Source organism: Pongo abelii, chromosome 3, assembly GCF_028885655.2.
Source record: "Pongo abelii isolate AG06213 chromosome 3, NHGRI_mPonAbe1-v2.0_pri, whole genome shotgun sequence".
Lineage (NCBI taxonomy): Eukaryota > Metazoa > Chordata > Mammalia > Primates > Hominidae > Pongo > Pongo abelii.
In genome coordinates this window covers 186,090,125-186,116,044 of record NC_071988.2, presented here as the reverse complement: position 1 = coordinate 186,116,044, position 25,920 = coordinate 186,090,125, and the positions used below count along the sequence as shown (strand labels likewise).

Genomic DNA, 25,920 nt, shown 5'->3' with positions numbered 1-25,920 from the left:
AAAATCTAATAATTTTAATAGAGTATTAAGTTCTGTCTTGGGGTTTACTGTTTTCCAAAGTACAAGTTAATGTTTTCCATATAAAAATATTTGTTTTTAGTTTCTGGAATATTTGACCGAAGTATTTATTTAAAATATTATGTCGTTTCCATTGTTTGTTTTTTTGTTAGTGACTTTTTGAGTGACTTCAATTATATGCATTTTGGGCTGTTTGTTCCTTTTTATCTCTTTGCTTAAACTTTCTTTTTCTGTACTTACAATTATGAGCACTAATTGATGTTATGCGTATTCTATCATTAATAAAAATCACTTCACTGATCTCATTTATGTGTTTTTTAATTTACCGCTGAATAGATTTATAACTATCAGTGCTGATTTTTGTTGTTGTTGTTTTGAGATGGAGTCTTGCTCTGTCACCCAGGCTGGAGTGCAGTGGTGGATCTCGGCTCACTGCAACTTCCACCTCCCAGGTTGAAGTAGTTCTCCTGCCTCAGCCTCCTGAGTAGCTGAGATTACAGGTGCCCACCACCATGCCCACCTAATTTTTGTATTTTTAGTAGAGACGGAGTTTCTCCACATTGGCCAGGCTGGTCTTGAACTCCTGGCCTCAAGTGATCCGCCTGCCTCGGCCTCCCAAAGTGCTGGGATTACAGATGTGAGCCACCATGTCCAGCTTCAATGTTGATTTTAAGTGTTTATTTACATGTTCATTACATGTTATTGAATGTTTTATAATAATTATCTCACAATTATGCTATGGAATATGGGTGGTTTTATTTTATATTTTATTGATCTTTATTCATTGGAAAGAGATTCAGGTTTAAGTCACTGAAATTTTGTTATGGAAATCAGAAATCTGTAACTCAATTATTTATGACAGCCTCAATGCTTATGTGTTCTACATTGAATTTTCTACATTAAAGGTTTTAAAGGTTGATACATTTGATAGTCCTTTTACAGACAGCTGTTTCTCATAATTTCAGTGTTGAGAAGGTACATTATATTTGGCAAATGATATTGAAGACATTTGAGTACATTCTGAGAAACACTTTTGAAGTATTTGGCAAATTACTACTGTAGATATTTTACAGAACTTCAGTAAGTGTCATGCTAGATTTTAAAGAATCACTTAATGTTTTTAGTTCGTGATTGGCTGATTTCTCATTAACACATATTTTTATTAGCTTTAGTAAATATCAACTGGGTGTGTTACATAGCTTCCTTTATTGTCACCGAATTGAATGCATCATCCTGAAACTTGCTATTCATGCTGTGTCCATGGACAGAAGTTTCAGCATCACCTAGGAACTTACTAGAAATGCAGAATTTACAGCCCAATTCAGATCTAATGAAGCCAAATCGACCTTTTAAAATGTTCCTAGATAACTTGTATTTCCATTAAAAAGGGATAAGCCTTGACCTAAAATAAGAAGAAAGTTATCTTTTATCATTATGAAAATTTATATTCAAGCAGAAATTATTCTATTGTTTATTTACTTATTAATTTTTTATTTTTTTGAGACTGCATCTCACTCTATCACCCAGGCTGGAATGCAGTGGTGCGATCTCGGCTCACCGCAACCTCTGCCGTCCAACTTCAAGCGATTCTCCTGTCTTAGCCTCCCAAGTAGCTGGGATTATAGGCATGCACCACCACGTCTGGCTAATTTTTGTATTTTTAGTAGAGACGAGGTTTCGCCATGTTGGCCAGGCTGGTTTCAAACTCCTGACCTCAAATGATGTACCTGCCTTGGCCTCCCAAAGTGCTGGCATTACAGGCGTGAGCCAGCACGCCCAGCCTATTCTATTATTTAAAAGAGACATTGATTTGGCATATTTATATGGATTTTAACTTTGTATAAAAGATGGGGTAACAATAGAATTCATAGTCAATTATGTCTTCTTAGTTTTGAAATTTTCTACTTGGGATAAGTTAGCATCAATGTCAAGAGATCTAGCCATTCTTTTATTTTTCCTAATTTAAATGGTATGCATACACACACACACATTTGTTTCTTGTGTATTTTTTTCTCTACAACAGTGTTGTCTGATAGCACTTTCTGGAAATGCTTTCTATGTATGGTGTTCAGGATGATAGTTACTAGCAACATGTGACTGAGTAATTATTAAGAAGCTGAGAATTTAAAATTTGATTTAATTTTAACTACTTAAATTTAAATTTACATGTGGCTAGTGGCTACTGTATTTGACAACAAAACTCTTGTAACAGAAACTAGAGACTGTGGCCTGCTTTTATATGGCCCTTGAGCTAACAATGCTTTTTCTGTTTTTAAAGGATTGTAAACACACACACAAGCACACACTTGTGCACATAAATACATGCAAATGAAGAAGAATATTCAGTGCAATGGAGTGGCCTGCAAATCCTAAGATAGTTAGTTATTTGCCCTTTATGAAAAAGTTTGCAGACTCCTGCCCTAAAATGTTAATTTTATTTAGTACAGCATGCATAGTTAGGAAATAAATTTAAAAGCAGATATTTTGGTAAGTATGCTATTTTATAGCATTCTAGAATTTATATATTTATTATGATGATATGTTACTATTAAGAAATCTGTAAATGTTTTGCATGACAGTTTTGAGATTTTAGTGATATGAAGGCCGTAATTTAACTTTCCCATTAACTATTGATAATGCTTTATTTCATGTTTATGGTTGATAAGTTATCAATATCATCTAAAGTTTGATGAAGTAAAGATAAGTTATTTAGATTTTAAACCTTACAAAAAAAGATCAGTCATAGCCAAAGAAAGTTTTTCTCTATTCTAAAGTATTCATAATTAGAGATGGGAGAGCAAATTTTAAAATTTAGAATTCCTTAGAATTGTCTTTTATGTACCTTCTACTGAAATCTGTTGCTTTCTGTGTATATCTGTGGGAACTATGACATCTTCCAAATCTTTGAATTATTTTATTTCTAGATTTTGAATTTTAAGAATCCATAAAAATTGTATCTTATTGTTTCATCTCCTGGAAAATTTTCTCAGAAATATTTATTTTAAGGTATTGAAGAATTTGAATTATCAGATTCATAATATCTATAATTTGTTATACCAAACTTACACCATAAGCTGTATCCAAAATAATTTGAATAACATTTAGAATTTCTTTTATTCAAAATGACTTGACTCATTTCTGCAATGTCTCTTCAGTTTTGTATATAGTTTCTTAAATGATGTGTCATATTACTTGATGCCAATGTTTGTAGTCTGAATAAATATTCTTTCACAATATTATCAAGTTTTACTACGGTCTCTGCCAAATGCAGAAAATTCCCATTATCACTCTCATAAACTTTCTTGGATGATCTTCTGAACACATTTGCCTTGCCAAAATCAAAATTATGTATATTATATGTTCAACAACAACGTGCCATATCTTCATTTAGTCTCTATTCTTCAATAAAAGTAGTTACTGATTTTTCCAAATTAGACTTTAATTATAAATATCTAACACTGTGATTGCTGTCAGTTTATTTTATTCACGTTTCCTCATTGCTCATGACTGATTATTCCCCATTCTTAAGTAATGGTTTATGTTTTTTATCCCTGAAGAAATTGAAAACAAATATAAGACCCTTTGTATGCGGAGAACATATGAGTTTTTTTAATCTGAAAAATATCAGAATAAAATAACCACCCTCAAACTTCCCTCCTGCTCTGTCTTTTGTAAATTTAAACTTTCTTATATAAGCTGCAAAATTTTCAGCAAGAGTGGCTCATTGCTGAATATTTAAAAATATGTCCACCTTCTGAGATTGTAAAGGAACACATTTCATTTGATGATTCTTCAGAACTTGTTTTTTCTGCTAGATTTTCTTGAGGGTCAGTAGTCATTGACATGGAAATGGGAGATCATTTCATGTGCCATTCCATCAGTGACGATTTGTACTATATTCTGCTAAAATTAATAGCTCTGAACTGTTTTCCTCTGCCTTTTTTTTTTTTTTTTTTTGGTAATTCACTCTGAATTCTCCAAAATTTTTGCAATGTTCCAAACATTGTATTGTGTGTGTGTAGTTTCCCATTTTTTTCTTGTCTCAATACTATTTATCGTAATAAAATAAGCTGTTTCAATAGTTATCTTCTGATTATTTCATTGTAAATCTTATTGCATTTATAGTACTTAGGAAAAATAGCAAAATATAACATAATATGATATAATACTTATATACTGGGAAAAAGCAAATTTTAACACAGTGTTTAATTTTATACTGATTAAATTTCTGCACTAAATATTAACAATTCCTGTCATTTAAAGAATGGGTCGTTATATAAAAATCATTAAGCCTTCATTAATACTTATTTTTGAATTATTAATGGGTAAATGCTAATTGCATTTATGTAATTCATATCATACTGGAAGCATCTTTTACTTAAACAGGGAACTCAGAAAAACCTTAATGTTACAATAAACAATAAGAAAATAATGTGAATGGCAATAAAAATATATTAAATATAACCAGTGCATTAAGTTCAATGAGATATGTTTTAATTTTTATGAATATATATACATATATGTGTACATACATATAACAATAGATTAGTTGATTGGTTAATCATTTCATTTATCGATATATGGTTAGATAAATCAACTGATAGGTAGATAAACATATTTTTTGAAGCTCAGCTACTTGTTCAGAAGCACAGGTTATCATATATGTTATTAAATCAACACTGATTTTCGATTCACAAATCTTTAGTTTACCAACTTGTCCCTCCTTTATAAGCCCCAGTGGAATGACGTTTAATGACCCTATTATAATGGAATCCTTTATCCCCTCTACTGGAAATTTGCTTTAATAAATATGCAAGTCTCCTATTTTGGAGTTAAACAGTTATCTTTTTATATAAAAATTAAAATGATGTTTAAAATGAGTTGGTCACCCTGAGAAGTGTTGTGCTCAATTTGAATAACCAAAGCCGTCCAGTATTTCACTTTTTACTTACATCCTTGTTCTTTCCAAAATAATATGCAATGAGTCAAGGGAGATTGTGTTGAAAGACAAATCTCATGTCTAATGGTTATGCACCATCTGTTGCTTAAATTTTGACATCCCCCCTACCCCTCCCTGAATAATTTATTTCTCGGATAGACGTACCTGTACAATTATTTATTAGATTTTTCTCACGATTCACCTAAGTCATTCATACAAAGAGATTTTTGGCACCCACCTCACCAAATGCCCAAATATGTAAGAACGCCAGTGCTGACCACAGTTTAGAGCTCCCTCCTTTCCCCAGATACATAAATATGCACCTTTCTTTCCTCTTTTTCTTTATCTCTCCCTCCTTCTCTCTTTTCCTTTCTTTCTCCCTTTCTGTATTGTCTTTCATGCCATATTACACAAAAGGCTGTAAATGTTAGAAAGGTACGTATATAGAGAGAAAGCATCAAGTTATTAAGCTTTCAAAAGGCCATGTGGGGAACCTAAAATCATGAAGCAGTAGAATACATCATCCTAATCTCTTTCATCCAACCAATGACAACATAATGTTTGGAGTTTGTTGTCCCTGTTTGTTTTCATTATGCTAATGCACCCAATGATATTTCATAATACCTTGTATTTGGAACTTGGATTTTAATATACCAATTTCATTAAACTATGTAATGTGTAAAAATAAAATCCGTTGAAATAGAGAATGTTCCAAGTTATTCAACTTAAATAAGCAAAACTGCAGGTAGCCACAGTTAAAGCTGGAAGACAGTGGCCTCACTATCCTGAGCCAAGGAAAGATATCATTCTTTAATTTGTCAAGTTTATTTGCAATTGTTTAATGGGTATTTGATTGGTAACATCTTATTTTCAGAATTTGAAAATGCATAATTTATTTAAAAATTGTAATACATAATTTATTAAAAAACAGTGAAAGTGGAAATAATAACAATGACCTATTTTAAAAATTGTGTTGATAAACATTTAAAAATTAATGGAAATTTTCGTGGTTCTATGCAATGTATTCTTTTCTTGTAGAAATATTTTGTTGTTGTTTTTGTTGTTTCTCTAACTGATCTAATTTTTAATTTGTTGTATATAGTGTGAATTTAGTTTTCTCACCTTATGTGGTTACAATGTGTTCCCAGTGTCAGCAGTTGACTTTTATATGTCAACTTATTAACTCTATAAGCAAGCTCATTTTGTATAACTATTATACAATTTCTGCTTTAGCTCTGTGTACATTGACTTCATAAACAGATACAACTCTGATATGAAAATGTCATGTTTTCTCTGCAACTACAGTGCTACTGTATACATTCTTTGAAAAAACGATCAATAGTATCCCCTATTACTTTAGTTTGTTAAGATACTTTCTTGTGATCATTCTACATGCAGAAAAAGAATATGGAGAGATTATAAGATATGGATGCCAGCTCATTATACACACAATTGTATCCTTAGCCCTTTCACCTAAACAAAGGCAATTTAGTATTGTAGCCATGTATGTCTTCTATTGGAGTGGATCCTAAAACAAGAGATAAAATAGTTGGTGTTGTTTTATACAGAGCGATAATAGAGGTAGTGAAGTACATGGCTTGTGGATATTTCCTCCTGATGTGCTGCTTAGATTACATAAGGATCCAAAAGTGAAGCTGTTGCTTATCCTTCAATCACCGCATCCTTTTACTCATCCTCATTATGTTCAAAACATTGAGGCAAATTCAGGCTGTATTTTTATCAAACAACTAGATCAAATTGAAACCGGATATTCTAGTTTGACTTTTAAAATTTTGCCTCTGTCTTTGGAGAGGTTCCTGAGTGTCTTACATTGTTTGGCAGCACATAAATGGCTCAAACAACCCTTCTTATCTTATGCCAGAAGAGATTATTTTGAAATTCTCTATTAGAAAATAAAACTTCAGTTTATTTCTTATTATGAAGTATGTAGATATTTTGCAACCATACAGAAATTTATATAAATTATTTCACATGATCTGAATATTGGCAGAAATGAAATTAAGAACAGTATTATATTATATTTTAAAGACTACTTACATAGGCCCAAAATTTCTACAACATTTGTGTGGTCTTTCCATTATACAAACCATAGTTTCCTTATGGTCATTTTTAAGCTTGGCCTTAACATTAATTTAATTTTTATTTCAGGAAATGTACCCCAAAAGAACTCTGAGAGAATATACTCAACTGTCCTGCTGTGATTAAACAAGACTGCTGTATTTTGTAAGTTCATGTATTTTTATCTTTATTCTTTAAGTAAAGAAGACTTTCTGCGGCAGAAAATCCCTTTTCTCATTTGGAATTAGAGTTTAATTTTGTTTTAATGGAAGGCTTAATTGATTTTATTTTTTTCAAACTTTGTTTTACCTTAATTTTATTCAGTTTCAATGAATAATGAAAAGGCATTTCTTTTTTAGATTAACTCTGTTTCCTTGTATCTATTGGGCAATATTTTAATGACTTGTGATAAGAATTTTATCATTTGGTAAAAGGGCAGTGCTATCAGTAATGCTGACTTGACCTTGGCAAATATATTGGTAATTATAGTACCTCCATGTCAGTGAACAAATACATTTAATTTTACCTGTGGAAACTGGCTTTATGAAGGTCGCTAAATACTGACCATCTTTAGGATACAGAGTAATTTTATCTTGTTACTAATACTTAGATTATATATTCAAGGATTATCATATTCATCATGATGAGATATGCACTATATGAGTTTGATATATTAGGGTATAACATTTATTTTGCTCTATATGATTTAGATGGATTAGAATATAACACTTATTTATTTCACATGACCCAGAGCAACCAAAGGCTATTGTGTAGAAAATCATGAACGACATTAAACTGAATGTTTCCTGAACCTTCAAATTTATAATCCTTCTCAGTATCTCAAAGTTGAAATTTTGCTATGTCAGTTTCTGAAACGCAATTTAAAGCAAATAGATTTTCCCCTCCTTTACAAACTGCTTTCTGATATTGAGATAAAATAATCCCTTTGCCCATAAGTAGTTTCCTATTACAGACACAGTAGGTTAAGAGAATGTAATACAGGTCATTTATTTTGACACTTGCAGCTTTTTTTTTTTTTTTTTTTTTTTTTGGCTTTTCATTGAAGCAGACTTTTTTTCACAAGAGAAAAAAAATATGATTATATCGCCTTATAGTAAATGAATGGATGGATCGACTAGATGAAAAAAAGTATCTAAATTTCTGAATTTAGTGGCATAATAGTCATTACAAGTACCTTTCATCAGAGTATTTTTATTACCCCGGTATTTTGAACAACTTAAGTGCTGAGTATGGTAACATAAAGAACACACTTAAGAGTTAGAATAGATTTTAGAATATTTTTCAGTAATTCTAAGGGCATAAATTAGTTCAAAAAAAATCTTGAAATTGGCGAAGAATCGCATAAAAAGGGGAAACTTTGGAAAGACAAATTTTAACATATATTGTGAAGCAGAAATAAAGATTATATAAGAGATTTACAAAAAATAATTATCTTAAACTTAAATGGTGCCCCAGTGGTTTCATTTTGTTTCAAATTCTATCCATTTACATTATTATTTTTCCCCAAGGAAATAATCGAGTTTTTCCCCTAAAAAAACCTCATTTAATAAGAATAATCAATTCTCAATTTGTTAAATAAGTAATCACTTAGCTACCTGTGTGTGTGTGTGTGTGTGTGTGTGTGTGTATCTCCAATTCCAATAGGTTTTTTAAAATTTTCAAATAACAACAACATTAAAACTTAAAAATTTTACATTAATAGGAAACTTTTGTTGAATGTTTCCATATATCAGCTCCTAAGTGTGAACAATGGTAAAGAGATTTGGTGTTGCATATGACCTGTGCAGTTCTATCAGTGGTGAATTTACAATTTCTTTTTTTTTTTTTACTTTTATTTTAGGTTCAGGGGTATGTGTGAAGGTTTGTCACATAGGTAAACTCTTGTCCCGGGGGTTTGTTGTACAGATCATTAGGATTTCACAACAAGTCTGTTTCCTCTTTACTACATTCACTCTCTACAGGTCTGAGAAACCCAAGTTGGGTATCATGTAGGAGTTATTAGAGCTTAGATTAGTAAAATCCAGGAACGATTTTTAAAAGTCAAGAAGAAATGTTATCTTGCTTTGGTCATGCGCTTCTTGATTACTCTGAATGCTTGTGGTTGAGTCAGCTAATGAAGAATCTGGAATATGTGGGAAAGGAGCAAGGAGAAATAAAAATTATGATGAAGAATTCTCAGTAATCATGTCTCTGATAAAAAGATTAAGGAAATAGAACACTTGCATTTGAAAAAGAAGACATAGTGAGATAATTATTATTCTTCATGTACTGTATATGAAGAGATCTTATAGAAAAGGTGGCCAATTCTTTATTTCGTAATGATTTTTTAAAAAGTATAATAAACCTGGACTGTTATTAGCGTAGATTTTAAAGCTGTGAGAGTTTTTAAACACAGGAATAACTGAAGATAGCACTTTGAAAATCCCTTCTTTTGAGAGACCTTTAAAGTAAAACAGAGCTTATCTTGGACTGTCTGGGGGACGAAAGTGCTCATTAATCCAACATGAAATCTTTTAAACCTAGGATTATATGATCATAAATTAGTTACTATTTTACATTCTGTAAATGGGTCATCAGCTTTATCACTTCAATCAACAGTGGCTTTGCTTTTCTGGAACCATACAGAGGATAGAGTAACTGGTTTAACAAAGCATCTCATGCTCAACAATGGTCCCAGTCGAATAATTGTCCAGTTTTCAATGGAGAATTAGTACAGTTCTCTCTAAAGATTTAAGAGATGATTAAAATAGACCCCCTGCTTTTGGAATGGGAATTGCCCTGGGATCCGAACTAATTTCCTCTGGCTATAATAGATTTAAACAAATGTTTTAATAAGCACTTTTAAAAAGCACAGCTATCTTATGCTGCCCACTATTGCCATTCTCTTAAGAGAGGATTATGCTTCATAAGGTAATACCTATAAAAACAGACCATTTTTCTTGTATTTTAAATAAGCAATTTTAGCTTAGAAATAACTCTACTTTCTGGTTATAATGCTAGTTATTTTATAGACTTTCTTTTTCCAGAAACTTTGAAGAGACAAAATTAACATTATATTTTTCCAAGTTTTTTTTTTTTTAAATTTAAGAAATTCAATCAAATGAATATTTCTGCCAAAAACTGTGAGGAATAGAAGTGCAAAATATGACCACTGCTTCTAAATTGCTATAATCTTATTGTGGAGAAAATTCATTTATATAAAAATTAAATGTGTGATTCCAGTTAGTTATAAGTGCAGACTATGTTATAAGTCTTTGCTCTTTCACGATACCTTAAACTGATCCTTTGCGTGTCATGTGTGTATTCAAAGGGATTTGAAAAAAACAATGAATGAATGAATGAATGAAGTGCTGCAGTCATTCAGAGAATAATGTAATTAAATTTTGAACACAAAATATAGGTAAAACTTAGTAAAAAAATCATTATTACAGATAGAATAAAATAAAAACAGCAGGCTCGACTTAGGAACTTACTTAGTATATAATGTTACATATATGCTTTAAAGATATTGAAGTCCTCATCAGAGAGAATTTTATTAATAGTGGGGAGCAACGCTAAGGAGATAAGTTTGCTTTAAGCCACGAAAAGTCTTGATTCCATGTTAGGCAGCCTATACTTTGTTCAGTGGTAGGGACAGTTACAAGAGACAGTTCAATGAAATGCTATTCTATCACTTTCTGAGAAATTGATATAAGAAAAAATAAAGTAAGACAAATCAAAGATTATGTCAAATTTCAGACTCTGAATAACTGGAAAGATATGTAGTGAACTGATGAATGGAAATATAAAACTTAAGAAAGAGGATGGAGGAGGTGGAGGGGGTAGTTTATGTGAATGATTCATGGAGTGAGATTTTCCAATTTTTGAAATATCCTGAACTTATTTTCCAAGACTTCCCTTTTTCCAATTTTTAATCTCAAACCTATTCTCTTTTTTTGTATTATCGACATTTTGATAGTAAAATAAATAGTTCGTTTGTATTCTTTTTCATTTTATACTGTTACTCCACTTCTAGATTATCTAAAAGTGAATTTTTAAGTCAGTAAACAGTTACTCACTTAAATGTTGAGAGAAATAGAAATTAATATCTCAGGCCAGGCATGGTGGCTAATGCCTATAATCCCAGCACTTTGAGGGGCAAAAGTGGGTGGATTACTTGAGCCCAGGAGTTCCATACCAGACTGGGCAACATGGTGAAACCCTGTTTCTACTAAAAATACAAAAATTAGCAGAGCATGGTGGTATTTGCCTGTAGTTTCAGCTGCTTGGGATGCTGAGTGGGGAGGACTGCGTGAGCCCAAGAGGCAGAGTTTGCAGTGAGACAAGATTACACCACTGCACTCTAATCTGAACAACAGAGTGAGATTCTGTCTTAAGAGTTAATAAGAAAAGAAATTAACACCACCTAATCTATTTTAGATCTATTTTACCATTATGTCTTTTCAATATATCATTATATGTGTTTAATGTTGTTAAATATTATCCAATTTAAAAATTGTGATTGATAAGAAAAATGTATACTGTGAGTCAAAAACCACTGATATATGACAAATGGCACTAACTAGGGAAGTACAAAATTAGACAGATAATTGTTTTATCAAAATAAAACAAACGTGTTGGAGACAGTTATAGCATTTTAGCACATAGCTTTGTATTTGTTATACTCTCCTTGTCTAAAAGAAAGGATAGCAGTTCATCAAGAGAAATATTTTTCTCCCTTAGGTTTTATGAAGATGCTGATGCACTTAAGCAACATAATAGCCTGTATCCTCAATACAACTTTGTAAACTATAGCAAAGATCTTCTGCATATGGTTGTTTCTTGTATCAGCCTTTGATAGACACCTTGGACAAAATTTAAATGCAATTACTCTGGGAACCAAAGTGATTATGACAGCATTCTGATTATCTGGAAACACAGGGAAAAAGTCTGAAGAGTCTTAAGGAGTAAATGGTTGGCAGCTTATTCCTTAGACAATTATCTTGACTATCAACTATCTCCAGCAGGCTTAAAATAGGAGTTTTAGGGCAGACAACTCATAAATGAGGTTTTAATGAGAATGTGAAAAGCAGGCATTTTTCATTCATGACTGAAAAAGCACCTCTATGCTGTAGATACCAACCATGTTGAAAACAAAGACATTTCATTGTGAAAGTTGAATGACTTTATTCATTTAGGCAACACATAATCTTATTTAGCCTGTATTGCTGGCAATTCTACTTATCACCAGAAGTTGGAAGTACCTGTGTTCAGGATTAAATTTGTTGTTGTCAGGAAGGAACTCTAAATGTTTAAATGAATGCTAAAAGGCTATCTAAAAGTTGGATATGTCTATGAGAAGATTTGGACAGGTCTTGGAGATATATCACATACCGTCAAAAGTAAAACCTTGAGTTGACTCTCTTAATGAGTTTAATTAGATTGATACTCTATTGTAATTAATCTGCCAGGTGAACGTGGTTTCTAAATAGATTTATGCAAAATGTGCACATTTCTCTTGCTATTGTTTTAACCTATGTTCTATACTAGGTAGTTATGAAAGTTTCGTTATTTGGAATAAAGCTCTTAACACCTCTGAAGAGGAAATGCTTGCTATATAACATGAGTTTGAATGAATAAGTGTAAAAATTAGAAGTCTTTAAAAGGAAAATTCAGTTTCTTTTCAGTTAGAGAGATTCATTTATGGAATACAGATCAATACAGAGACTATCAGTTACCAAAATGACAGAATTTTATTTATTTATTCCTTCTCATGAACTGTGGCTGTTTTCTTTGCTGATTAGAAGAGATACACTTATTTCTTCTTCCTTGTTCATAATTATTATCACTTGCAACTTTTCACATCCATAATAGAAAATATAACAAAATTAAAAAGTATTAGGTTCACAATTTTCACAGCTTTTAAAAGGCATTTATACATATATTTTTGATATTATGACCTCAGAGAATAATATTAACAAAATTTTCTTTTGAATAATATATTTTAAAAGGTTTTTTTAAGCATGACAAACTCTCATTTGTTTTTCCAGCATAATTAACAACTGTGACTATCTATTTCATTTGTTTTAACATTTGCATTAATGAATTCACCTTTTGTCCTGCTTTGAATTTGATATTGAAAAGAAGTTTTATGCTTCATTGCTTTCTAATATGCCTTAGGTAATCAGTCCTGTTACAGTAGCTTATATAATACTTATCTGAGACAACAAGGGAGACTTTTCTAGGGAATAGAGCTTGTCTCAAACTGATTTTTATTTCAATGAGGTCTTTATCAATAAAATGGAAGATGTTTTGACAGAAATTTGTACAATTATAGAAAATGAAAAAGTATATAGATAGACATAGTATTTTTCCACATAGCCTTAAATCTCTTTAACATTGAAAGTGCTAACATTCTAACCTGCTCTTATTAAATAAATGAAAAGAGCTCTCACAACTTTACATGGTAGCACAATTGTACATAAATATCAATCTGCTGAAATATTCTGACTTTTCCGGATTGTATCCCATTTTTGACATTCTCTGGGTCTCCTGTGGATTAAGCACCCCATACAAGTCAGACTGCTTGTTTATGCAGCTGAGAAAACCAATTTCAATCATCCTGCTAAATTTTGCAGAGATTGTGAATCAAAACATTTTGATGATAACACATACGTGCATTTGACTGAGGTTCAATGATTTTCCACACAAATTCAACATTAACTATACGTGAAATAATAAATCTGCAAAAGGTAATCTTTTCTGCTTTGCAATGGTAACAAAAATTATATGTTCTTTAGAGCCAACGGGAGAAAAATTGGACCATTTACATGGCCGTTTTCTAAATTAGCATGAGCAGTTCCTCCGTGTTTTTAATCTAAAGGCAAGACAGTCATGTGTCTAAATGCATTACCAGTCATGTTGTTGGTCAGACAAGAGTTATGAATATAGATGATCGGCCCTAACCATTGCATAAAGACAGCCAAAATATTTTTCACATCACATTCAGGGCTCCTTGATCTGAGCACATCTCTCTTCTGTGACTGAACAGATCGTGAAAAGATCTTCATTCTTTCTTAAAATAGTTGGGAATACATATCAATTTATTGGTGATGCTGCTCTATCACTTTCGTTGTGACACACAAATCACATAGAGTTTTTAAAATACCAATCCTAGAATAAGATTGAAGTGTAAGACTGAATGTCACAGCATGAAATAAGACTGAAGTACACCATGAACTCAACTAGAGTAGAATTAAACTATCTCTTTGAATTGAATCATGACATTTTAGGGCTACTCTTCGATAATTCCTCTTGTCCTTCGAAACAAGCACTTCCCGGTGATCTTGAGTTTTTTGTTCTCTATTTCAGGGTTGTCTTCCTAACATACCTGTCCTGGAACCATTAGATTTAGAAGAAGCTAAACAAATATAGTGAGGTTAACCTACATATATTTTCATAACGAGAAAATACCAGCCAACAATTACCTTAAAAATTAGAATAAACATTAGCTAATGTCATGGCCTTATGATTAGTATTATCTTATGATAATCTGAAATTTTGTTTTAGATGGGTATGAAGTGGGAAAGAGCAAGTGGTAAGCTGAAAGCATGAGCTGAAATGAACCAAAATGGATTGTAACTCATGTCAGCTCTCACTTATCACTGCTTTCTACCTTGATGATAGAGATATTCCATGGTAGAAGCTAGTGCCCATAATCACAGATCTAAACACTTGTCTAGCCAGGAGAAGCTGAAGGGGTCACAGGAAATGGTGGAATAGTAGCAGGTCCAGCTTCTGTGTTCCACCATGAAGCCGGCTGGAAGATAAACTATGATGAATATGACCTACAAAGGCACTGGTTCACCCTGCCCAGCCTTCCAAATAAAAGGGAATATGGATGTTGCTTCACTTGTTCCCTCAAATCTCACAAAAATGTGTGTGGCCCAACCTACCTAAATAATACAGGGAAGGAGATTCTGGAAAATGTAGTTGATCCTAGCCCAGTTGACCCATTGCAGAGTCACCATAGTGCCGTAAGTCCATTTGGAAGTCTGGTGAAGGTTATGCATTCCCTCTCAGAATGTTTGTTAATATTTTTAATATATATACTTAAATACAGAGGATTACCTAAGAAATCAATTATATTGAAACAGTGATCAAAAACATGAGAAATCAAATTCGTGCCATAGGAATAGGTAAACTTAACAAGATCTAGGCATATGTTTAATAGTAATAGTAATTTTGTAACTCTAATGAGTATAAATCATAGTTTATGATATCTATAATAACCATAATATGATATGAAATAATTTCTAAAATGAAAATTTCAAAGATATCACTAATGCTATTGTGGTTTACTGACTAGTCATAATTTAAGGATTCAAGAGATGATCAATTTCAGTTAGAGATTAGTGACATCATCTGAAGTCTATTCACGGAACCCATAGATAGGATCTGTAAATCCTAGGATAGAAGCTCTCCCTTGGTGTCACAATCTTTCTTGGCGAACTATATTTACCAAGATCTTTAAAATATACTTATTTTAGGCAGTAAGTTCAAAAAATATGAGGCCTAGACGCTGTGTTGTGAGACTTGCATTACATACTAAATGATGTCTGTAGTATAACAAGCCTTACATTATTTTTTTACATGTCTACAGTTTTTAAAGTCTTAATTATAGTGAACAGCTTTTCTGTACTTCTCTATGAAAAGCAAAATGAACAATACCAAAAGAATTGGCAGTGCTAAATTGTTAGTAGACTCCCCGGGGTTTTCCTTCTTGCTGTAAAGGCTTCAATGATTTCTTCATAGTTTAGGCATAGTAAAATAGCACCACTTAAGCTTCTGAGCATCAGTCACTAAATGTTTTCAAATAAATTTCTTTCAATTTATATGATACTTATGGCTAAAAAATGATCTTTTTTGCATGCAGTGAGATTCAGAATAATGCACAGTTTATTAAATGGATATTGTCATATGGGTACAAAGTGAATTAATCTTAAATGTTACTATAGAATAACAAATTTCTATTGCATCCTGTTTTTGTGTTTTCTCCAACTTTGATTCTTTTTACTTTGTGCGCACCTTATTTGCTCTTACATATTCCTTACAAAGAGAAGGACTGGAGGCACGTTTTTTAAATTTTTTTAAAAATTTTAGATACAGGAAATACATGTGCAGGTCTGTTACAAGGTTGTATTTCATAGTGCTGAGGTTTGGACTTATATTTATTCCATCACCCAGATAATGAGCATAGTACCAAATAGGAAGTTTTTCAGCCCTTTCCCTCCTTCCTCTATTCTTCCTTTTGAAAACTCCGGTGTCTATTGTTCCCAATTTTATGTCCACAGAAACCCAAGATTTAGTTTCCATTTATAAATGGGAATGTGCAATATTTGGTTTTCTGTTTCTGTGTTAGTTTGCTTAGGATAATGACCTCTGGCTGCATCCATATTGCTGCAAAGGATATGATTTTGTTCTTTTTATGGCTGCATAGTATTCCATAATATATATGTACCACATTTTCTTTAGGCAGCCCACCATCGATGGGCACCAATTGATGATTCCATGTCTTTGCTATTGTGAATAGTGCTGCAGTGAACATATGAGTGCATGTGTCTTTTAGGTAGAATGATTTATTTCCCTTTGGGTATATACTCAGTAATAGGATTGCTGGGTCAAATGGTTGTTCTATTTTTAGTTCTTTAAGAAATCATCATACTGCTTTCCACAGTGGCTTAACAAAGCCACTTTCCCAGCAGCACTGTATGAGCGTTGCCCTTTCTCCTCAGTCTCATCAGTATCTGTTATTTTTTGACTTCTTAATCATAGCTATTCTGACTGTGTGAGATGGTATGTCATTGTGGTTTGATTTGCATTTCTCTGACGATTAGTGATACTGATTATTTTTATGTTTGTTGGCTGCTTGTATGTCTTTTGAGAAGTGTCTGTTCATGTCCTTGAGGCACAAATTTTAAATTTAAAAAGTTTAAATTTTTTAGTTGAGTTTTGGTTTTTCTTTTTACTTTTAGAATGATTTCAGAGATAGGAATGAAAGTTTGGTTACTTTTTTACAGTAACAGATACACTTCATAATGAAACTATAATTAGTGATTATGGTTTATTATAATTGTATTATGTGATGGTATCAAAAATCACTTAAATATACATCATTTTATTTCATACTCTTGACACCATAAATGCTGAGAAGGCAATTTTTATTTTCATTTTATGGACAAAAATCGTCAATAGAAATGAAATGACTTGACTAAGGTTGTTGTGTGTGTGTGTGTGTGTTTGTGTGTGTGTGTAATATAGCAAACACATTTACCACTTCTCAGGCATTTGGTTTTTTCACCTATATTACCTCATTTATCCTCACAATTACACTAGTCATATATGCTATTACTATGCTTATTTTACAAATGAGTAAACTGAGGTACTAAGGTTAAGTAACTATCTGAAGTTTCTGATGCTATTGAGTGGTGGCTAGTGAGGAACAGGCCCTGGAGTATAATCCAGGCTGTTCTGGGCTTGAAGTCTGAGCTCTTAACTTATACTCAAGGAGACCTCTCATAATTCTGTTTTCTCCCTTCTAACAACTATAGGTATTATTTGTGGTTAGCATTTTGTTGTATCAACTAAAATGTTTAGGCCATTGCTAAGCATTGTTAACTATTAGTGATGATAATGGGCAACTTCAGACTTTAATGGGATTGCTTTTAGTTTGTTTACTGTTAATGGGTTTTTGGATGGTATTTTTATTATGATACAGCTATCTTTCATAATGTAAAGATGTGTTCTTATATTTCTGTTTAACTTAGAGTGTTTCTCAGAAATATTTAAATATTATTAAATTACTTTTAGCAGTCAGATGATCACAGTTCTTTTCTTTGAATTGAAGGTATATTTTTTGATAAGCATCCAATAGATTAATCATTGTGTTTTTTAAATTTGCAATCCAGGCAGGGTGCGGTGGCTCATGCCTGTAATCCCAGCACTTTGGGAGGTTGAGGCGGGCGGATCACGAGGTCAGGAGATTGAGACCATCCTGGCTAACATGGTGAAACCCTGTCTCTACTAAAAATACAAAAAATCAGCCAGGCGCGGTGGCGGGCGGCTGTAGTCCCAGCTACTCAGGAGGCTGAGGCAGGAGAATGGTGTGAACCTGGAAGGTGGAGCTTGAAGTGAGCCGAGATCGTGCCACTGCACTCCGGCCTGGGCGACAGAGCGAGACTCCATCTCAAAAAAAAAAAAAAAATTTTGCAATCCAGTGGCAAACAACACCTAGTCATGTTTCTGAATTCAATTTTCCTGAAGTTTGCTTTGAATATTTGATTTCATATTCTTAAACTATCTTTATATTTGTGTAATATTTGTCAGGTTTTTATATCACTATCATATTAGATAACTCTCAGTCTTTGGGGATACTTGTAAATGCACTTTCATTCCTATTCCCTTGCTCTCTTAGGTAAGAGTGATACAAAAGCAGGGCTTATATAACCTTATGGCAATGGAGGCAGGTCCATGGCCACTGACATCCGCTGCTCAAATCTTACTCTGTTCTCTCCAGACTTTGCTGGAGACTAGCATCTCTTTTTGGACCAACTTGGCTGCACCTTGAACTGGAGGGCATAATGTAATTCTCTATTGTCTCTGTCATTTAAGTCTTAGTTTAGTTGACCTGTACCTGTATTGCACTACAACATTATCCTCCCTTCACTAACCTGGGCTCATGGCAGGCTGCTGGCTTCAAAATCAGTATGCATACCTTTAGTAACTGAGAGAGGATTAGAGTTTAAATTATTTCCTCTTCTTTTTCTGACCATACAGTTCAGCCCTTTTTATTTTGCTGGCATGTCCATCCACTTCTTACAGGAATGTCCTGCACAGCAGACAGAAGACAGACCCAAATAAATGTTGATCTGAAATGAAGCTCTCTATTTTACATATTTCTTTTAAGTATTAGGGGCACTCTTGTTTGTACTGAAACCTAGAGAGGTGAAATTTGGACATGTGCTAAACAGATAACAAAAATAACACTAGTTATTTCAAACACAAAACATATGATGTTAATATTATATTGATTATAACAGTGTCAGAAGAACTGGAGGAACAAAAGAGAAATATAAGGGGCGAAAGAGAAGAAAAGATAAAGCAACTCAAGAGTTAATTACTGGTTTTTCTCTTCTGGGCTGGAGATGCACAAATTTTACCCATACACTAAGGGTGCTGTGCTGAGAAGGCTTCTGTGCTGGGAAGGCTTCTGTTGCTGGAATACAGATGCCCAGGAGTTTATTTCTAGCCTGAAGGGACCACCAGGATCCTCACTGCCACTGCCCTCCCCTTCAGTGCTAAAACTTCTGCTGAATTGTCCTGTGAGAGACGCTGCCAGAAACTTGAAATGTAGGGAGTCACTATTCCATTTCTCCTGGGTTCTAATATTGAACCCTAATTGAAAACTTCACCAAGAGAATCTGGGAAATATAGTTTCTGGTGTCATAGACTCTTTGTAACAGAGCACAGAAGAGTGAGAATGGAGGCTGAGAGCAAAGGAACAAGAGATTGATCTAGTTATTACTTTTCATTTCTCAGTGTCTATTTGCAACCTTCTGTCCATGTGTAAATTCTACACAACAATAGTATTAGTTGAGTTTGACATTTCTACTTAGTATGATAAAATCCATTTTTATAAAAATGAAGAGGATCTTAACACTCTTCTCCAAAAGGAAGAAAAATGTTCCATCAGTCCCCAAATTAATTTCTAGGGATGGTAATTCCTCCTGTGTTTTAGTTATAGTCCAATTGGGTCTACTGTAATTTAAAAACCACATTTTAAGGTATACTATCTCCAGTACTTCTACTGTAAAACAATAGGAGAAAGAAAGGGGAAAAAGTAAGTTAATATAAGCAGATAAATAGCGAAGAAATTATATAAATCTACTGCTAATGGCCTCACTTCTGTTTGAATATAACTTCATTGTTCTAGCATGCATTCCATCTTACCCAGTTATTAACCAGACCTTCAAATTACCAAGGTTCTTTACTTGTGGAGTGTAAAACCCATTTACAGAGGGTTTTAAATTCTGTGGTCTTCTATTCATAGGATTGATCTAAGTTTTCCTTAACTTTTACCGTTGGATGTGGAATAATGAGAGAAGCTTTAGAAAATCCCCTGTGTTCTAGACATAATCTTTTCTGCTCCAGGGTAGATCAAGAAACCAATTTCCTCTGATAATTGAGATCAATCAACGTAACCAGTAAAGTAACTTTCTTCTTTATCAATTGGTTCAATAAGATGAGAACTTAATAGTGGACTGGTGGCAGTTCCAATATCCAATTAAATTAAAACAGTATTTTTATCTCTTGGAGAAAACATTATACCCTTGGAAATGAAGAACTCTGAAGCACTGCAGATGAAAGTTTTGGTAAATGTAAGTAAAATTCTGTAAGTTGGTTATTGGTCCTAATAGAGAGAGGAACAACTTCCACTACACCCTTGTGTTCTTGACCCAAGTATTCTGGGTATAGAATAGACAGCATTATAAACCTGTTTATGTATATCACATCCCATTGAACTGCACTCCAACTTCACAGAATGCCTTAACTGAGCCCTCAGTCAGCTCCCCCACCTTCTGTCAGGTTAGCTGCCACTGAATGATGGGGTACATGCTGTTCTTTGGTTGAAACCAGTGTTGTGTGGGATACATGATAGTGAATATGGCCTTACCTGAGTCCACAGATGTTAAGGCTTGCAGAAACATTTTTGTCAGGGAAGACAGATGCATATCCAGAATAAGTGTCTATTCCAGTGAGTACAACTCTCTGTTCACATCATGATGGAAAGGACTTAAGGTAAACAGCCTGGTGCCCAGTGGCTGGCTGGTTCCCCCAGCTGACTACTGGTACAATCATTGAGCCTCATTACTTGTCCTTGTTGTAGGCAGGTTAGAGATTCAGCAACAGCAGTAGCCAAGTAAGCCTCGGTGAGAAGAGACCTTGTTGTTGATTGTTTGCATATATCCCTGACCAACGTGATGACTTTGTACCCGTTGTATCTTGCAGTAAGTGTGGAAAAAAGATGCCAGACATGCACATTTTGGGTCATTTTTTTTTAACCTAATTATTGGGATCCTCCATATAAACAAACACACAGACACACAGACACACACACACACACACACACAAAAGTATACATATACTTCCCACTTCACTAGCACATCATTACTCTGCTTAGATATTTCCTTTAGTCAAATTTCTCTGAAATTTCAAAAATTAATTAAATGGCCGGGCGCCGTGGCTCACGCCTGTAATCCCAGCACTTTGGGAGGCCGAGGCGGGCGGATCACGAGGTCAGGAGATCGAGACCATCCTAGCTAACACGGTGAAACCCCGTCTCTACTAAAAATACAAAAAATTAGCCTGGCGAGGTGGCGAGCGCCTGTAGTCCCAGCTACTCGGGAGGCTCAGGCAGGAGAATGGCGTGAACCCCAGGGGGCGGAGCCTGCAGTGAGCCGAGATTGCGCCACTGCACTCCAGCCTGGGCGATAGCAAGACTCCGTCTCAAAAAAAACAAAAACAAAAACAAAAACAAAACAAAACAAACATTAATTAAATGCTGTTTTTTGTCACATATCCAGTAGTCACACTACAACATTTCTAACACAATATTACAATTGCCTTTTGAGCATAATTTCCAATTTGACTATAAACTCCTTGTAGATAGGTGATCTTTTATTTATTTTTGAATCTCCAGTTTGTAGCCTGTATTTGAGATATAGTATTTCAAGCCAATATTTGCTGACAGTGATTGCAAGTAGTTCTTACTTGATATTTGCATTTTTCTTTAACTCACCTGTTAGGAAACTATGTATTCTTAATTTTCAAGTGATTTGCTTTTCTGAGTGCACACATTGTACACATTAACTGTGTGCAATTCATTTTATATATATATATATATATAAAAACTTGGTGAAAATTATCCCCTGTTGTCCCTATTTTTACATATGTTTGTAATTTTTCACTATAAAAAGGTTTTTAAATAACCTTAACTATGTTTCAAATATTTAACAATATTAAAAATGATGTGCATGTGTTATGGAATACATAATCTGATGCATAATTATTAAATCAAGAAGATATCATTCAACACTTTCTGTATTTTATTTTTTAATTTTTAATCCACAGGATCTGTCAATGACAGAGAGAGAGAGATGTGTTAAAATTTCCCATTCTATTAAGAGCTGATATTTGCCACCAGATTGAGATTTGGTGTGACCTTGTTTCTTTCACAGTCCATTTGGGTACCAGTTAAATTACCTTCTAAAATTTGAGAACAAGTACAGATTGAAGCCAGAGATTATCCTAGCTTCTCATTCAACAGTCATTCTCAAGGTTGCTGTGTTTGAAATGGGGTGATTTCTTTGACTCACTTCAATCAAATGCGTTTCCTGGAGACAATACCCTTCACCTTTTCTTCAGGATCTCTCTCTGCCCTTAGTTCTGGTGTTTTACTCCTGGTGTTCAAATGCAGTTATCTCCTCCTCCACCAGCTTTTCTTAAGCCTCACAAACTTTCTGATTAGTTTTTCTCTTAGTTTTGCCACCTTGGTGTCTGTCTTGCTGCTTGAGTGTCTACTAATGTGTGGGCCACTGATGATAAGATTCTTATCTCAATAAGATCTCTTAATCCTATCCTGTTAATCTTGAGATTACTTAAATTTTACCCAGATTTGGACTACTTTGTTTTTTATAATGTATTTTTTCTGTTATGAATTTTTGCATTTTTAATATTTTTATAATATTTTATTGTGAAGCTATAAAAAGAGATTCAGAAGATAGCAGGTGATATTTCCAACCAAAAATCTACAAACAACAATTCTATGGATATGTACTATAAGGTCTTATAGATATACCTTTTACTTATTGTTTGAATGGTGTTGTTTCAAAATTTAATCATCATAAATACAATAAAAACATTTTTAGAAATCTCTATTTTAAATTATTTTAGAATAATTCACAAAAGTAGAATGACTGAGTAATTGGGTAAGAATATTTTTGAGCCTCTTTCCAAATAGTTTGAATCACTTTATGCTTATATCAATATCACTTGAGAGTCCTTGTTTCAAAAACTCTCAGCTGTATTGAAATTTTTATTTAAATTATATTTTCCCCAATTGCAAGGCAAAAGTGATACTTCATTAATTTAATTTACATGTATTTAATTGGTTAGTGATTTTTCTACTTTCTTCACATTTTGTTTATTGTGTTTCTACTTGGTGAATTATGTGTACATGCTTTGCCTATTTATCTGTTGCCTTTTTAGAATATGTCTTATCAATAAATATTCCAGTTCAATATGAATTCTAAGACATTATTTTATTATATTTCTACAGAAATATATATATATTTTAAAATTTTCTAAGAAAATATAATTTACTAAAATTTACTCAAGAAGGCAGAAAGAATCTAAACAGATTTACATAGAAGAAATAAAAAAGCTTGAGAAAGAGACATCCTTCAAAATACAGCAAGCTTGCTGAGATGGTTTCACAAGTGAATTTCTTCAAACCTTTAAAGAGTCATAACTACTTACCTATCTTTCTAGATAACTCTGAGGATGAGCCCTTTCACAATTATTATGGTTCCTGAATCAAAATAGCTTTTCTTGGATCTTGAGGATCCAAGGATCTTGAGGATCTCATTCACTGTAACCATATTTGTAAATGAAATATTAGTAGATTTAAGTTCCTTTAAGTTTCTATAGCATCAACTCTAGAATATTGTTTATTTTAAACAAAGAACTGCACATATTTAGTGTGTATAATTTAATGAGTTTGGACATATGCAGCCATTTTAAATACCATCACCTCAGTCAAGGTAATGGACATATACAACACTTTCAAAAATTTTCTTGTGTTCCTTTGTTTTTGTTTCTGTTTTGAGGGAAGAACACTGAACATGAGATCTAATAACCTCAACAAATTTTGAAGTGCATAATTTTTAGTAGAAATTATATCTAACTGGTATGTATTCATCTTCCATGAGTACAGATATGAAGACAAATCCAATTTATATTTTATTTCTAAAACCCTTTCATGCTGTTGGAGATGTATACCAAAAATATTAAAAACATTTATTTTCATGACAATATTCAATGTCATATTTTGTTATTTAGTTTATCCTTTCTCAAGAGAAAAATACTTTTTAATGAATGCTATTTGCCTTTTACAAGTAAAGGATAATATTGCCTTAGATAATACATTTTATAGTTAAGTACAATTTAAGTGACTATAAGAAATGTAAAGCTCTCAGCTAAATCTTAGGAGCATGTGAAGGATCATTCTAGGTTAGATACATGTTTTCATGAAGCTTAAAACTTTGTCTTTGACATTCACTCTAAAAAAAGAATTATCCATATGTTTGTAAGTCAAACCGGTTTCAATTTTAGCATATATGTCTTCTTACATATAATTTAAAGAAAATAATCCCTATTGTATAAAATATGCTTCTTTGTCCTAAAACACTATTGTTCTGGTTTTATGATTATCTTATTAAGTTGTCTTTTGGATTTATTCACTTATTTGGTTACTTATTTTGTTTTATTTTATTTTATTTTTTCTGAGATACTCACTCTGTCTCCCAGGCCAGAGTGCAGTGGTGCGATCTGGGCTCACTGCAGCTTCAGCCTCCTGGGGCTCAGGTGATTCTCCCACCTCAGTCTCCCTAGTAGCTGGGACTACAAGCACACACCACTATGCCAGCCCAAAGTTTGTATTTTTTGTAGAGACAGAGTTTTGCCATGTTGCCCAGGCTGGTCTCAGACTCCTTGGCTCAAGCAATCTGCCCATCTTGGCCTCCCAAAGCACTAGAACTACAGGCGTGAGCTGCCACACCTGGCCATTGGATTTACAGACTTTAAACAGATGCTATCTGAGCCTTCACCCCAGATTATGAATAATATTTTATGTTAAACACTTATAGAATACTCTTGACTAAGGAAAACATCAAATTATAAAATAAATTTTATGTAAGCTTCTCAACCTAACTGTAGAATTATCAAGCTTTACTTCTCATGGGAAACTTTGAATGCCAATTTATCTCAAATTAGAGTAATACCTCTGTGTTTGTGATAAGTGTGTAAATAATGAATTCTGAAAAACCTCCAGTATCTATCTTAGAGACTAAATCCGTGAGGGGAAAGACAGAAACACATTTTTAACGTTATTTCACTATATTGTCATTTTCAAATGTCTAACTCTACTTCTTATTCCTGATTTGTGGTTCTCAGGAAAATACTTTTCATCTGTCTAATACTCATTCATATGTTTGAAGATCATTTTTAGGTCATATCTCAATTAACGTCTCTACTTAAATTTCTGCTCTATTTCAATGTCAGTCATCTTTTCCTTCAAGTGTAGCAGCAACTCTGGAATTATTGAAGTGATGTGGACAAAGCATGACAGATTCCAGCTGGGTTTTATGTATTTTAGCTTGGAAATGCACAGAAAAATGCTATGAGGCACAGAAAAAAAACACAGAAAAATGCTATCAATTAGGGAGTACAGTGAGGATTTGTTGAGTTCCTTGATGAGAACAAGAGGGCTGTTTTTCTAATATCTGTTTGATTTGTAGTATAGACAAATTAGTCTAGGCTAGTGTGTATTTAGCTGGGAACCTGGGATAAAGATGGAATTGGCAAAGGATTAATTTGTTTGTGAACAGAGTATATTCATCTTATATAATTTTAATTGATTCCATGTGTTTATTTGACTTTAATCCCCGGATAAAACCTAGCTGATGGCTACTCTGAGAGTCTACTCTAATCTGTTTACCTGACTATTTTCTGTCTTATATATTGTACTTTGTCTATCTGTGTTTCTA

At 33.1% G+C, this 25,920-nt stretch overlaps 1 protein-coding gene across 9 annotated transcripts in view; it reads left to right on the top strand.

The window, feature by feature from the left end:
• Positions 1-25,920, top strand: part of MARCHF1 (membrane associated ring-CH-type finger 1) — an 857,900-nt gene that overhangs the window by 265,422 nt on the left and 566,558 nt on the right. For all 9 annotated transcript variants that reach the window (XM_054553351.2, XM_054553349.2, XM_054553352.2 and 6 more), the window contains 1 exon segment: positions 7,127-7,201. The gene's annotated coding sequence lies outside the window, so the exon portion shown is untranslated.